The sequence below is a fragment of the Stenella coeruleoalba genome (assembly GCF_951394435.1).
Source record: "Stenella coeruleoalba genome assembly, chromosome: 1".
Classification (NCBI taxonomy): domain Eukaryota; kingdom Metazoa; phylum Chordata; class Mammalia; order Artiodactyla; family Delphinidae; genus Stenella; species Stenella coeruleoalba.
Genome location: NC_137169.1, coordinates 47,231,295 through 47,243,581, shown reverse-complemented (window position 1 = coordinate 47,243,581; position 12,287 = coordinate 47,231,295). Strand labels below are relative to the sequence as shown.

At 46.7% G+C, this 12,287-nt stretch overlaps 1 long non-coding RNA gene across 1 annotated transcript; it reads left to right on the top strand.

Moving 5' to 3' along the window:
* Positions 1-7,429: 7,429 nt before the first annotated feature.
* LOC307192336 lies at positions 7,430-10,399 on the top strand. Its single transcript, XR_013830043.1, has 4 exons — positions 7,430-7,559; positions 8,515-8,648; positions 8,747-8,869; positions 9,833-10,399. It is a non-coding gene; the product is annotated as an uncharacterized lncRNA (long non-coding RNA).
* Positions 10,400-12,287: the final 1,888 nt, after the last annotated feature.

The window sequence follows — 12,287 nt, the reverse complement described above, 5'->3', positions numbered from 1 at the left end:
CACATCCTGATCCTGCTTGGGACACCACGGTTCCTGCCGCAGGACAGATGTCCCTTGACATCTCTGCTTGAAAATCTGATAGGCACCTTGCAATCAGCTATACGGAGCTCCTGATTTACTAGTTATCAGATGGTATATTCTTAAAAATAATTTTTGATGATAGTTCACTGTGTGATTTTTGGCATACAACTTAGGAGTTCAAAGAATGAAGTCGCAGTCCTATAAACAAAACTCTTTCCCCATGAACTGATTCTTGACACTAAGTTCTCTGTGCTGACATCTGTAAATATGATAAATAGGACTAGAATTCATGCTTAACTCTGTGTCACTCTAGTGATAAATATTATATACCAGTGGATATATATACTAAAGAAAATTCTCAGATATCCCATTATGAGATAAATTCCCTATACTTTGTATGTTTCCTTACTTTATATGTTTAGGAATTATTTTTTAAAATCCAGATTTGTTATTTTGATCAATTGTGTATACTAATCATTATAATGATAACTCAATGCAGATGGAATTTTTTAATGCTTAGAACCATATGGTTAGAGGAAACAAAACATCTTATATAGCATTTATATACATTTTAGAGAGATATGATATGGTGATCAATAAAAGACTTTCAATCTTATAATCTGTATTAGGTTAAGATTCTGGAGGAGAGGTAAATGGAATGAAAATATGAGTTCAAGGAATAAAAGAAACTAAAATTTCTGATTGTTGAGAAGAGTTCTTTCATACATTTTTAAAAGTAAATGTAGGCATCAGAACACTATGATATTCACTTTCAACTAGATCATTTAAAAGTGACTTAGTACCTTTATTTCAAATTTTCAATATTTACAAATTGCCATAAGTTTCTTTGCAACTATGTAAACTTACAATGAACAATTTTAGAGGTCAGTGTAAAATGTGTGTTAGAGTACATAAATTTTCAGAATTCTTTTGTGGGTGTGTAAACCAAACCAGTTTGAAAACCGGGGGCGCAGACTGTCCTTGATAAGTTGTACTGTAAAGGATACTGAGAAATGGGTAGGTAGCGGGAGGAAAATATGGAACCTCAAAAGACCTGTTTGGTTTGGGTTCGCTCCTGTTTCTAACGATGGGAGAAATTACAGAATGTTTATGTGCCGAGGAGAATGATTTAGCCAAGAAGGTGAAAGTGATGGTGCGGGAGAGGAGGGACGGTGGCTTGGGGCAGTGAAGGACGTGGGCACAGAGTACCAGCAGACGGGAGGCCCGTGAAAGGACAAGGCAGAGCGACGTGGCCGACGCCGGGAGGGAGGGCAGAGAGGATGGGCGAAGGGCAAGCGCGGATATCCGTGTGGGATGGAGGAGCGGGTGGTGGCTGGAGGAAGTTCTCTCTGACTGAGTCTATTTCCTCAGTAAAATCAAAGCAAGATTAGCAGCCGTGAGGAAGGGTGCGGGAGGAGGTGTTGGGAACGACAAGAGAGAAGATGTCGAACGGTCCTTTAGAGGAGTGGAACGGAATTCACTCGGGAAGTGCAGTAGGACTTGGGCTTGGTTTCAGGAGTTTGTTGAGAGGAGTCAGCCAGGCGGTGTGCTTCTTCCGCCACGTGCAGCCGGGTGGACGCAGGTGAGGGCGGGCGGGAGAGTTGTATTTACCCAGCTTGCAATGTGCAGGTGCGCACACTGATGGGTGCGGGTGCAAGGGAGTTGAGGCCGAGTCATTAAAATGATGGAGCCTGGACTTTAAGCTGCGAAAGGAGGGACAGGACGGCACAGGGATGGGTGATGCAATCCATGAATAATTAACTCCCTGTGGGGGGCCAACTGCTGCGTTTGGAGTATTGACTTTCTTTTTAAAATTTCAGCCGTCTTATTTTTTTCCCCCCAAGGGCACTGACTCTCCGATTCTCCTCCTCTTCCGTCCTCAATATTTCTGTCGTCGTTTTCACAGGTGGAATATCTTCTAACATCTTCAAGGAGGTCAGTCGCGGTTTCTTTCAGCGTTACCTCTGCCGCCTGCGTGGCCCGCTTTGCGCGTTTCCTAGGCATTCGCGTTTCTGTTTGTTTTGGTTGCCGGCTTTCCTCCCGCAGCCGCGGATCCGGGCGGTCCCTTCAGGTTCCGGGGGAGAAGGAAGCGCTGATTGGTTGTCCTGCGAGCCGGTGCGGGGCCTGTCGCCGGGGGGCGGGGAGGGCGGCCGGGAGCTGAGCCAGCTGTGGTTCTCCCTGGGCCGCTGGGCTCCGGCCGTCCCTCCGTCCCGGGCCTGGGAGGCAAGCGCCCGGGGCGGGACTGTGCGGGCCACGGGGGACCTGATTTCTTGTTTTCTGCCCAGCCGGACGTTTTGGCACGCAATGCAGATGCTTTGTAGCTGGGCATTTATCTGGGAGAGTGTTTGCGGTGACGTCACAGAAACAGATTTTGTTTGGCCTGCCTCCCCGCCCACTCCCCGCCCTCTCCAGACTTCTTCGGGTGGGCAGGCACGCACCCAGTGGGAGCAGTCCAGGGCTTCCAGCCAGTCCTCCTTTTGAAAGGCACGGCGTCGGAAGGGTGATTGAACATTAACTCTTCGTGGCGGCAGTTTATCTGTCAGGGAGGCCTGGCGGCCGGAGGATTTCGATTTCCAAGCAGCTCCACGCACAGAGTGCTGTCCACCAAACACTGTATTTCGTGCTTCGTTCGTGCCACACCCCGGGGACGTTTCCGAAGAGAAGGGCAACTTCCAGCCCTTTAGAGTGACTGCCTTTCATTCTCACGCCCCAGCTCTTGGTGGTTCCTGCACTGAATTCTCACAACCTGTGATGTCGACATTAGTCTCCCATTCTTCAGATGAGGCAGTTGAGTCTTAGAGAGATGAAGTGACTTACCGATATCATCTAGATAGGTGGGACAGAATTCGGTTTGGCCCTGATCTGCCTTCAAAGCCCAGGTATAATCTATTATTCTACCAGAGCCATGCCCTCCAGGGATACTGGGTTTGCTGGGTGGGGAGAGGACAAGAGAACTAAGTAAAGCCGGAAGTGCAGACTCCAGGCGACCACTAAAAGCAAGGGAAAGCACCATGACTTACTTTGTTTGCTTGCTTGTTTCTGTGCCCTTTAGGGAAATATGCCCAGAGGAAGTTCATTTAACCTGGCCCTGCAGGATGAGCAGGGAATTCCACCCGCTGACAATGGACATTTCAGGCCCTGGGAGCAGAAGGTCCAAAGGGGAAGAGATTCTGGCATCCGCAGAATGTAATGGGGGAAGGCCCTTAGGGAGACCCCAGCCCTTCATTTTACTGAGGGAATAAATGGAGGCCCAGAGAGGGTACTTAATTATTTAAGATCACGAAATGCAAGTGCCCAAATTGGGGCTGGAATCCCAGTACTCTGCCCTTTAATCTGTGGTCTGTCTTTATTAGTAATTTAGTAGTAAGACACAATGTAAGAGTTGTTCACACTTGTTCAGCACTTACTAAACAAGTACTTCATATATATTCCTTTCTTTTAATCCTTGGAACAACTCTATGAGGTAGACGGTATTTTACAAAGGAGAAAATTGAGACTGAAGGAAGTAACTTACTCCGGATCACACTGCAAGTCTGAGCCTGGAGCCCAGGCTCTTTCCTCTCTGCTCTAGTAGTGATAAGCAGATACGGAAAGAAGGGTGTGACCAAAAAAAAAAAAACCCTTTTCAACGTATGTATTTTTATCTCCCGTATTCAGATGAGAAACTGAGGTTCAGAGACCGTCAGTGACTTGCCTAAGGTCACAGAGCAATAAAGTGGTGGAGCGGGCAGTGGTGACTACTCCTGGGTTCTCTCTACTCCTATCACAGCCCCCACCTTGGAGAGAGAAGCAGTCAAAGCCCCTTGTCTCTTGATCGTCTCTCACATCTTCCAGACAGCTCTGCCTTGGGATCGTCCTCTGCAGGCCAAGTGGCTCTGGTCAAATCTTACTTCTCCAATGAGGAATTACCTATCCTAACAAGACAGGGACCTGGGTCTCCCGGCGGCCAGTGAGGTGATTTTCTGCATTCCTCCTCACTTTCTCCTGTGCAGCTTTGTCATCAGGGGATCTGGATCACATTATCCCCCAAAGACCGAAGTGTGCGATGCTTTTAGCTCCAGGGTCCTTTGGAGAAGCCACTTGGTCAAGCCCCTTTGGTTTAAGTTTGCAGGATAAGCATCGAGGGGCAAAGCCCGGTCAGGACGGTGGTGCTGGAGGCCTGGGGCCTGCTTGAACTGCGTTAGCACCTCTTACATCTGGGTGAAGAGTGACGAGTAGACAGAATTATGAATTGGGGGTGGAAAAATGAGTCTCCCCAAATATTTCCGTTCACTAGTAACCCTCACTGACCGAGTGAATCAGCTTCATGAGAGTGCTCCAAATTAATTAGGTTTATCTGGCTTGTCTTCACTGCTAAATCAGGTGTCTCTGAGGGCTTGGCTTCCAGAAGGGATGTTTGAAAGATGGGTTTCCACTGTGGAAGGAAGCTCTGGACCAGATCCCAGGAGGTCTGGGGGGCTCGAGCCAGCTCTGCCAATGACTGACTGTGTGACCCTGGAAAAGGCAGTTCACCTCTCTAAGCCCATCGTTATTCATTCACTCATTCTGTCATTCCATACACATTTCTGGAAGCGCTACTGTGGGCCTGGCACCGTCTTAATGGTTGAGACAACTTCTAACAAGACAACCTCTGCAGTGGTAGACCTCATAGCTTCTGGGGGGAAACGATCAAGGCTAGAGACTGTGAGTGGATTCTAAGCTGCTCTGGGATATGGGTAAATGCCCCCTGGAAGAACTGATGTCAACAGGACCCTAGCCCTTATGGAAGCTCTGTGAAAATTTGAAAAAGGCTCCTCCTTTTCTGGACAAATGTAGCCTCATACCTGGATGTACAGCTTGGCAAGCAGAGCCTAAGCAGATCCTTGTGTCCCCAGTTGCCTCCTAGGCTGATCACTCTTGCCTGGTGAACAACTTGCTTATCTGAACACAGCAGCCCTGAATGTCAAGATTGAGATAGAAAGGTCCGGTAGAAGGAAAAGGTGGCAGAGACCATTTCAGGCTCAGAAAGGAGTGTGTATAAACCCTGCAGGCTGGAGAGAATGCTGCCTCCGCTTGGGGACTTGCCTGTGGTTCAGTGACTGGAGGGACAAGTGGGTGGTATATTAATGGGGGGATTGAGGAGAGATGAGGTTGGGAAGATTGGCAGAGGCTGTTTCTTCACTTATGAAGCAAACAGTTAGTGGGCATCAGTGCAAGTGTAGTGCCATAAATACTAGGGAAATAGTGAACAAAATCAACCCAATGCCCTTCCCTGGAGGAATTCACATTCTAGTGAGATCCCGATGGGCCTCCAGTGTCTATGACGGCATCATGAGGCCATATTGATTTCTGACCCACCTCCCCTCTAGCACTGTATGAGCCCCCAACCAAGATAATGTGTATAAAAGGCCTTTGAGAACTGGGAACTTCTGAATCATTCCAATAAATAATCACTTTTAATCTTTTTCTTTTTGGCCGGACTGCGTGGCTTGCAGGATCTTAGTTCCCCGACCAGGGATTGAACCTGGGCCTGGCAGTGAAAGCACCGAGTCCTAACCACTGGACCACCAGGGAATTCTCAATCACTTTTTTTTTTTTTCTTGGGGTACGCAGGCCTCTCACTGTTGTGGCCTCTCCCGTTGTGGAGCACAGGCTCCGGACGCGCAGGCTCAGCGGCCATGGCTCACGGGCCCAGCCGCTCCGCGGCATGTGGGATCTTCCGGGACCAGGGCACGAACCCGTGTGCCCTGCGTCGGCAGGCAGACTCTCAACCACTGCGCCACCAGGGAAGCCCCTCAATCGCTTTTAATCTTAATCTGAGTGACTAACGCTTGTGCCTAGGAATTCGGGGGCCTGTTCCTGGCACCCACCTGATCCTACCTTCTGAGAAGAAGACACCTTTTGTCATGGTCCTGATGCAACAGGAAATGTGACGCCTTCCCTTGCTCTACTCTCAAGGCCCATCCTGACCAGGAAAGATCCAACCTCTCTGGGTCAGCTGAGCAGGCTGGATGGCCTGTGACTTCCTGGGGCCTGTATAGGAATTCACTGGCTCGTTCTCAGGCTATGAGCATCTGCTGTGGTCAAAGGCTGTTTCTCTTCTGGCTGAAGCACCGGTGTGGATGAGAGAGTCACTTAAAAATCACAAACAAAAGGGAAGCTCTGACTCTTGGGTAAGAGAGGGTTATCCCCGGGCTAGAAGCTGGGTCTGGCCTGATCAATAAATAGGTCTGATTCAGTGAAAGAGGCTGATTCCTAGGCCTGGGAAATTGTCCTCTTCCTCACTATGTGGCTGTAGACAAGTCAATTCCCCTTTCTGGGTAGTAGTTCCTTCCTCTATTAACCAGGAGGTTGAACTTATTCAAACCTGAACAACAGAGTCATTTGAATTCTTCTGTGGGACCTCAGTATGTAAAACAGATAAAAGCAGTGGTGCCGCGGTTAAGGCAAGTGGTGGGGCCTGGAGATCTGCTGATCTCATCTTGTCCTGCCTCATCCTCCCTGGACTTCTCCCGCTACCAGATATTGTCCTGGAGTCAGAGTGGAATTTGGTTTGAAAATGAATGGATTAGATCATTTTTCCTCTAACTGGGCTCCGCTGGCCCCTGGGTTCAGGGTAGGGGTGAGTGCAATGTAAAAGTTTTGTGATAATTTTGTGTATCCATTGAAATGGTTATCCAGCCCTCTCCCCATTCCATATAAACATAATCATCCTCCCCCACCTCCATTTCTATGTATAGATGTGAGATTTCAGTGGCCCCATTTGACTTTCTATTTATGACTATGGCAACGCCATGAATAAGTCTAAAATGTTTTCCATTTCACTTTCCGTGCAGTGTGTTTCCCAAATTGGACAATCTGTGATTTTTTTTCCTTAAAAAAGATGTATTTGTTAGAAGACAGTAGCATAAACAAGGTAGGAATTTATTTCTCTCTCATGTATGAAGTCCAGGTAGGCGTTCCAGGGATAGAATGATGGTTTCTTGAGCATCAGGACCCGAGCTCTTCCCATCACGTTGCTCTATAGTCCTCATCATGGGCCTTCCAACCTGTGATCCAAGAAGGCAGCCCCAGTTCCTGCCATCAAGTGTGCATTTCATCCAAAAGGAAGGAGGCAAGGAGGAAAGTAGAGAGCCTACCATTTCTTTTTAAGAGCAGAATTTACACACATCACTTTTTTTCACATCCACTACCTATAGTTTGATCATATGGCCACCCCTACCTTCAAGGGAGGCCAAGTAATCTCTTTAGTTGGGCAGTGTTGTGACCAACTAAAAATTCTATCATTATGCAACAGAAGAGAACAAATGGGCCAAATGGTAATCTCTGCCGAGAGTCTAGCCATTTCTCAAGCTTGAGACACATGAATTTCTACACTTTTTTTTCTAGGTGTGAAATTCTGTGATGTGAGTAACATCTAAAAACTTCAACCTGGACAGGAGCTCAAGATTTCAGCTAATCCAGTCCTTTCATCAAATGATGAAGATGTTATGGACCCATTTTACAGAGAAGACAACTTTGGGCCAGAGAGGTTAAGTGACCCACCCAGGGTTAACTTGGTCAGTAGCACAGGGAGAAGTTAATCTTGTGGAGATAATTGCAGGAGTGGTGGGATTCGCTGGGCACCTGGGAGGGCTCTTTGCTCTGTGCTTTTTATTGCTGCTTCCATGATGTCCTGGCTCTTCAGACCATACCTTACCGCTGGTGCTATCATTTGGGGGATAAAGTGGACTCTGACCCAGGGATCAGGATGTCCTGAGGGAGTCCAAGCTTTGCAGTCACACAGAGCTGGCTTTCAGTCCTAGTTCTTCTTCTTATGACTCTGCTGCCTTGGGCAAGGCATTTTCTCTTGACCTTAGTTTCCTCTTGTTTAAACAGAAGATAATATTCATCTCCAAGTTTTCTTCCCACCCTTCCTTCTTCCTTCCACCTCCCCCCCCCTTCCCCCACCCCTTTTCCTCCTTTTTGTCACTCATAGAATGAATAAATAAAGGGAACTGGTCTGGGACTTAGTACTTAGAAGTGAAAGCCCAAGGTAGTTTCCTTTCTTTCTTCCTTCTTCTTTCCTCTTCTCCTTTCATTTTCTTTCTCTTGTTTCAGTTTCATGTACGTTTAGATTTTTTCCCACGAGGTTCAATAATCATAGGACCCAGAGGACTAAAAAAAAATGTAGTAGTTGGTACGCACCAGATTCTCTTTAGAAAATGCGGTGCCCAGAAATAGTTGCCCTGACTGGCGAACTTCTACTTCCCTTTAACATTTTTTTTTTGGCTTGTTTTTTGCATCAGGCAAGGAGAACTATAGTACCTCTTGGGTTTCCCCCTCTGACACCTTACTGCTGGAGCCTGACGTGGCTATTCCCTCCCTTCTTCATGATTTCTGAACGCTTGAAAATGTTTATAAAATGTCATGCTTCCTGTGGGGTCTTCTCCCCCTTGTATTTAGCTCTGGTTTTCTATAAGCTCCTTGAGGACAGGGAATGGACATCTGTGTATCCCCGCCTTTATGTGTTAGAGAAGTGAAAACTGAAGCCTGATTGGAGATGAACTTCCTCTGAGCAAGGACCCTGTGTTCTACTTCTTTGCCTTCATCGTAGCACCTATGAAGGACAAAGGAAGGAAAGAGGAGTGGAGGGAAGGAGAAAGAAGGTAGGGCAAGGGGGAGGAAGGGAGAAGGTAGGAAATCAGCATTTAAGCATGAAAAGTACCAGCTTTTAAGAAAATGCTACCTCGCTTAATCTTGACAGTGCACGTGTGAGACAAATTGCAGAGGTTGAGACTGGAGCCCAGGAAGGTGCAGTCACTTGTCCGAGCTCCCACAGCGCATGCAAAGCAGAATGAGAAACGGAAACAAGATCTGTGAAGCTGAGGTGAGGGTCTTATTCTTGAACCATGAGTCAGAGTTACTGACACAGTCAAGTGTGAGAATTAAATGCACTGTGTAGGAGGCTAGGTCTATCTCAGGGATTCCCTTTAATGATAGTAATAATGAAGCTCTGTGACCCTGACAAAGTAGCTGGTTGTCTTGCAGCCTCAGTTTCCCCATCTCTAATGAAGGGGGCCCTCTGTGAGTGTGGGGGTCCCTCTAGGCTCTTGAGGTGCTGGGATTCAGCCTCTCTCCCTGAATTCCTCAACCATCAGTGTGAGCCATTTAAAAATGATAGATTCTTCCAGCAGGAGCAATGCCTCTTTCGCTAGGTCAGGCCAAGCAAACTTACTTGGGGTTTTTGATGGGATTTCTCTTAATTGATTGGGGTGAGGAGTTCAGAGTTAAGTTGGAGGACTGGCTTTTCAGCTCCAAGCTGGAAGAGACTGGGGCCTGACATGATTTGAGGTTGCCTGCCCCCTCTTAGAAGGCTGATTGGAGAGCATTCTGCACCCAGCAACACTCCCTACTCCCTGGAGAGCACAGAGGGAGCTGATGTAAGCTATCTTGGTCCTGGAAGGAACGATGTCAAATTTCTGGGGCTTTCCTATTTTGACTCTCCCCATTGCCTGGATGGTTTTCAGTGTTCTTTTGTTTTATTTATTTATTGGTCTGTCTCTCTCTCTTTTTCTTTTCCTCTCTCCCTCCCTCTCCTACTTCCCTCCTTCCCTCCCTCAACTTCCTTTCTTCCTTCTTTCCTTCCAGATGTATTCTTATTCTCAGTTTAAAAACATTTAAGACAATAAGAGGTTTTGAATGGTAATGCTCTCCAGAGTCTAGCTATCAGTGATGTTTTACATCTTCTGATCATTGGTATTTTCCGTCTCTTCCTTATTCATTTAACTAAGACTCATTAATAGTAGCAATAGTTACAATTGGGAGAACTTACCGAGCACCATTCTTTCAGGTCCCACAAGGCACTGCGTTCTTTCACCCAGCAAATATTTATGGAGCATCCACCCATTTCCAGGCACCATCTTGGAAGAGATTCATTCACAACCAAGGCAGAGTCTCTTTTCTGAAAGGAGCTTACATCGTAGTTGGAAACACAGACAATGAGCAAGTAAACAAATATTTAATGTATTTTCAGGTTATTTAATTACATCCTCAAAACAACCTCATGGCAGGTATTATGAGCCCATTTTACACACACAGAAACACTGAAGTGTGGATAATGAAATTACCTGCCCAAAGTCGCATGAGAAATTTGAATGCGCCCCAGCCTGTGGTCTTTGTAGGACCCAATGAAGCTTTTTATTGTTAGCCCAGAGGCAGTAGACTGTGAAGCTATGACGCTGAAGCTCCAGGGCTCCTCACTTGCATGAGCCCTTTTTCAAGTCACTTCGGACCTAACTTTTTTTTTTTTTTTGTGGTACGCGGGCCTCTCACTGTTGTGGCCTCTCCCGTTGCGGAGCACAGTTTCTGGACGCGCAGGCTTAGCGGCCATGGCTCACGGGCCCAGCCACTCCGCGGCATGTGGGATCTTCCCGGACCGGGGCACGAACCCGTGTCCCCTGCATCGGCAGGCGGACTCTCAACCACTGCGCCACCAGGGAGGCCCCGGACCTAACTTTTAATCCCTTCCTTAGTGAGGACCCATCACATTTTATAAGCCTCGGGCTTCACAAAACCTGGACCAGGCTTCACCAACATAAGGATTCAGAGACGATCCTAATTTTCCTCAAGAACTTAGAATCCAATGGAGGAGAAAGACATGAAAATAAAACATCATAATACATAGGGATGAGTGCTATCATGGAGGTGTTATGGACTAAATTGTGTCTGCCAGATTCATATGTTGAACTCTAACCCTCGATGTGATTGTATATAGGCAGAGGGCCTTTAGGGAAGCAATTAGATTAAATGAAATCATAAGGGTGGGGCCCTCATCCCATAGCATTGGTGGCTTTGTAAGAAGAAGAAGAGACAGCAGAGAGCTCTCTCTTCCTACACACATGGAGCAAAGCCCACATGAGCACACAGAGAGAAGGCAGCTGTCTGTAAGCCAGGAAGAGCACTCTCACCAGAAACTGAGATTGCTGGCACCTTGATCATGGACCTCTAGCCTCTAGAACACTGAAGAAATAAATTTTTCTCATTTATGCTACCCAGTCTGTGGTATTTTGTTGTGGTATCCTGAGCAGACTTGAACAGGAGGCAGGTACAAGGCAGATGGATTTGAGGATGGGGGAAGCATTCCAGGCATAGGAAACAGCCTGAGTAAAGGTGTGGAGGCCTGAGGTAGCACAGCATACCTGTAGAACCGTAAATAATAACTGTACGTACTCTGGTGGAGTACGAAGGCAGAAATAAACAGTGAAGGTGGGTGGGAGAAGGTGGCAACCATGTGAGATGCCATGCTTAAGACTGGATAGGTGTGGGAGCGCCCCTAGTTTGCCCTTGAGCAGGGCAGAATCAAAACCATCCTGGTGGCAGGAGGAAGAAGATGGATGAGAGGGAGGGAGACTAGTTAGGTGACTAATGTAATAGTCCAGGTACGAAAGGGTGAGGCTATGAAGTAGGTCAGTGAGGTTGGAGAGAGGGAATGTGTTGGAACTAGGAGGAGAGGATGGGAGAGAGAAGAGGAGCTAGAATCATACTCGGGTTTCTCATTTGGGTATCTGGGTGGATGGTGCTTGGAATATTTTGGCCACATGTAAAGTGACTTGAATATATACATAGATTTAATTTACTTATGAGGAAAAGGGTTTGGAATTCTTGTATTTCAAAGAAATATGAGGTGGATGTGTGCCATGGTCCTAGATCTGAAGGTCTGGTCAACTGGATGCTCTGATATTTGGGAGCCAGCAGAGTGGGAATAGGGTGTCCAAGAGGCACAGGGGAAGATCTGCAGGCAGCCTTCATTAGCAACATTATGCTTCTTAATAGAATACTGCTTCTTTTTCTGTTTTTTTTTCTTTTTTTTAATAAACCTGAAACTTGGGCCAAGAAAATTATAATGTCTTGGAAGGAGTTGGGGTCAAATTTGGGGCGAAGAGTCTGGTCGAGTCCTCGTCCTGACCTAACACACCATGTGCCTTTGGGTGGATCAGTTACTGTCTCTGGGCCTCAGTCTCACCTTTTCAAAACTGAACCACTTGGGTTAAATGATCTTTACATTCCCTTTTAGTGCTCATATTTTATGTATCAATGTTTAACTAACATTATGTAAAAAATGTACACAAATCAAGAGTTTGGAGAAGATTAGAGTTTTATTTCCAAGGACAATGCCTAATTCAGTCCTGAAATGACAAGCTTTAACTCCTACGTCATTTCATCTCACCCTGGATTCACAGACTCATAGAGGAGTCTAGAGAGAAGAGATTATTTAGATACCATCCAGTTCAGTTTCTTTGTTTTTT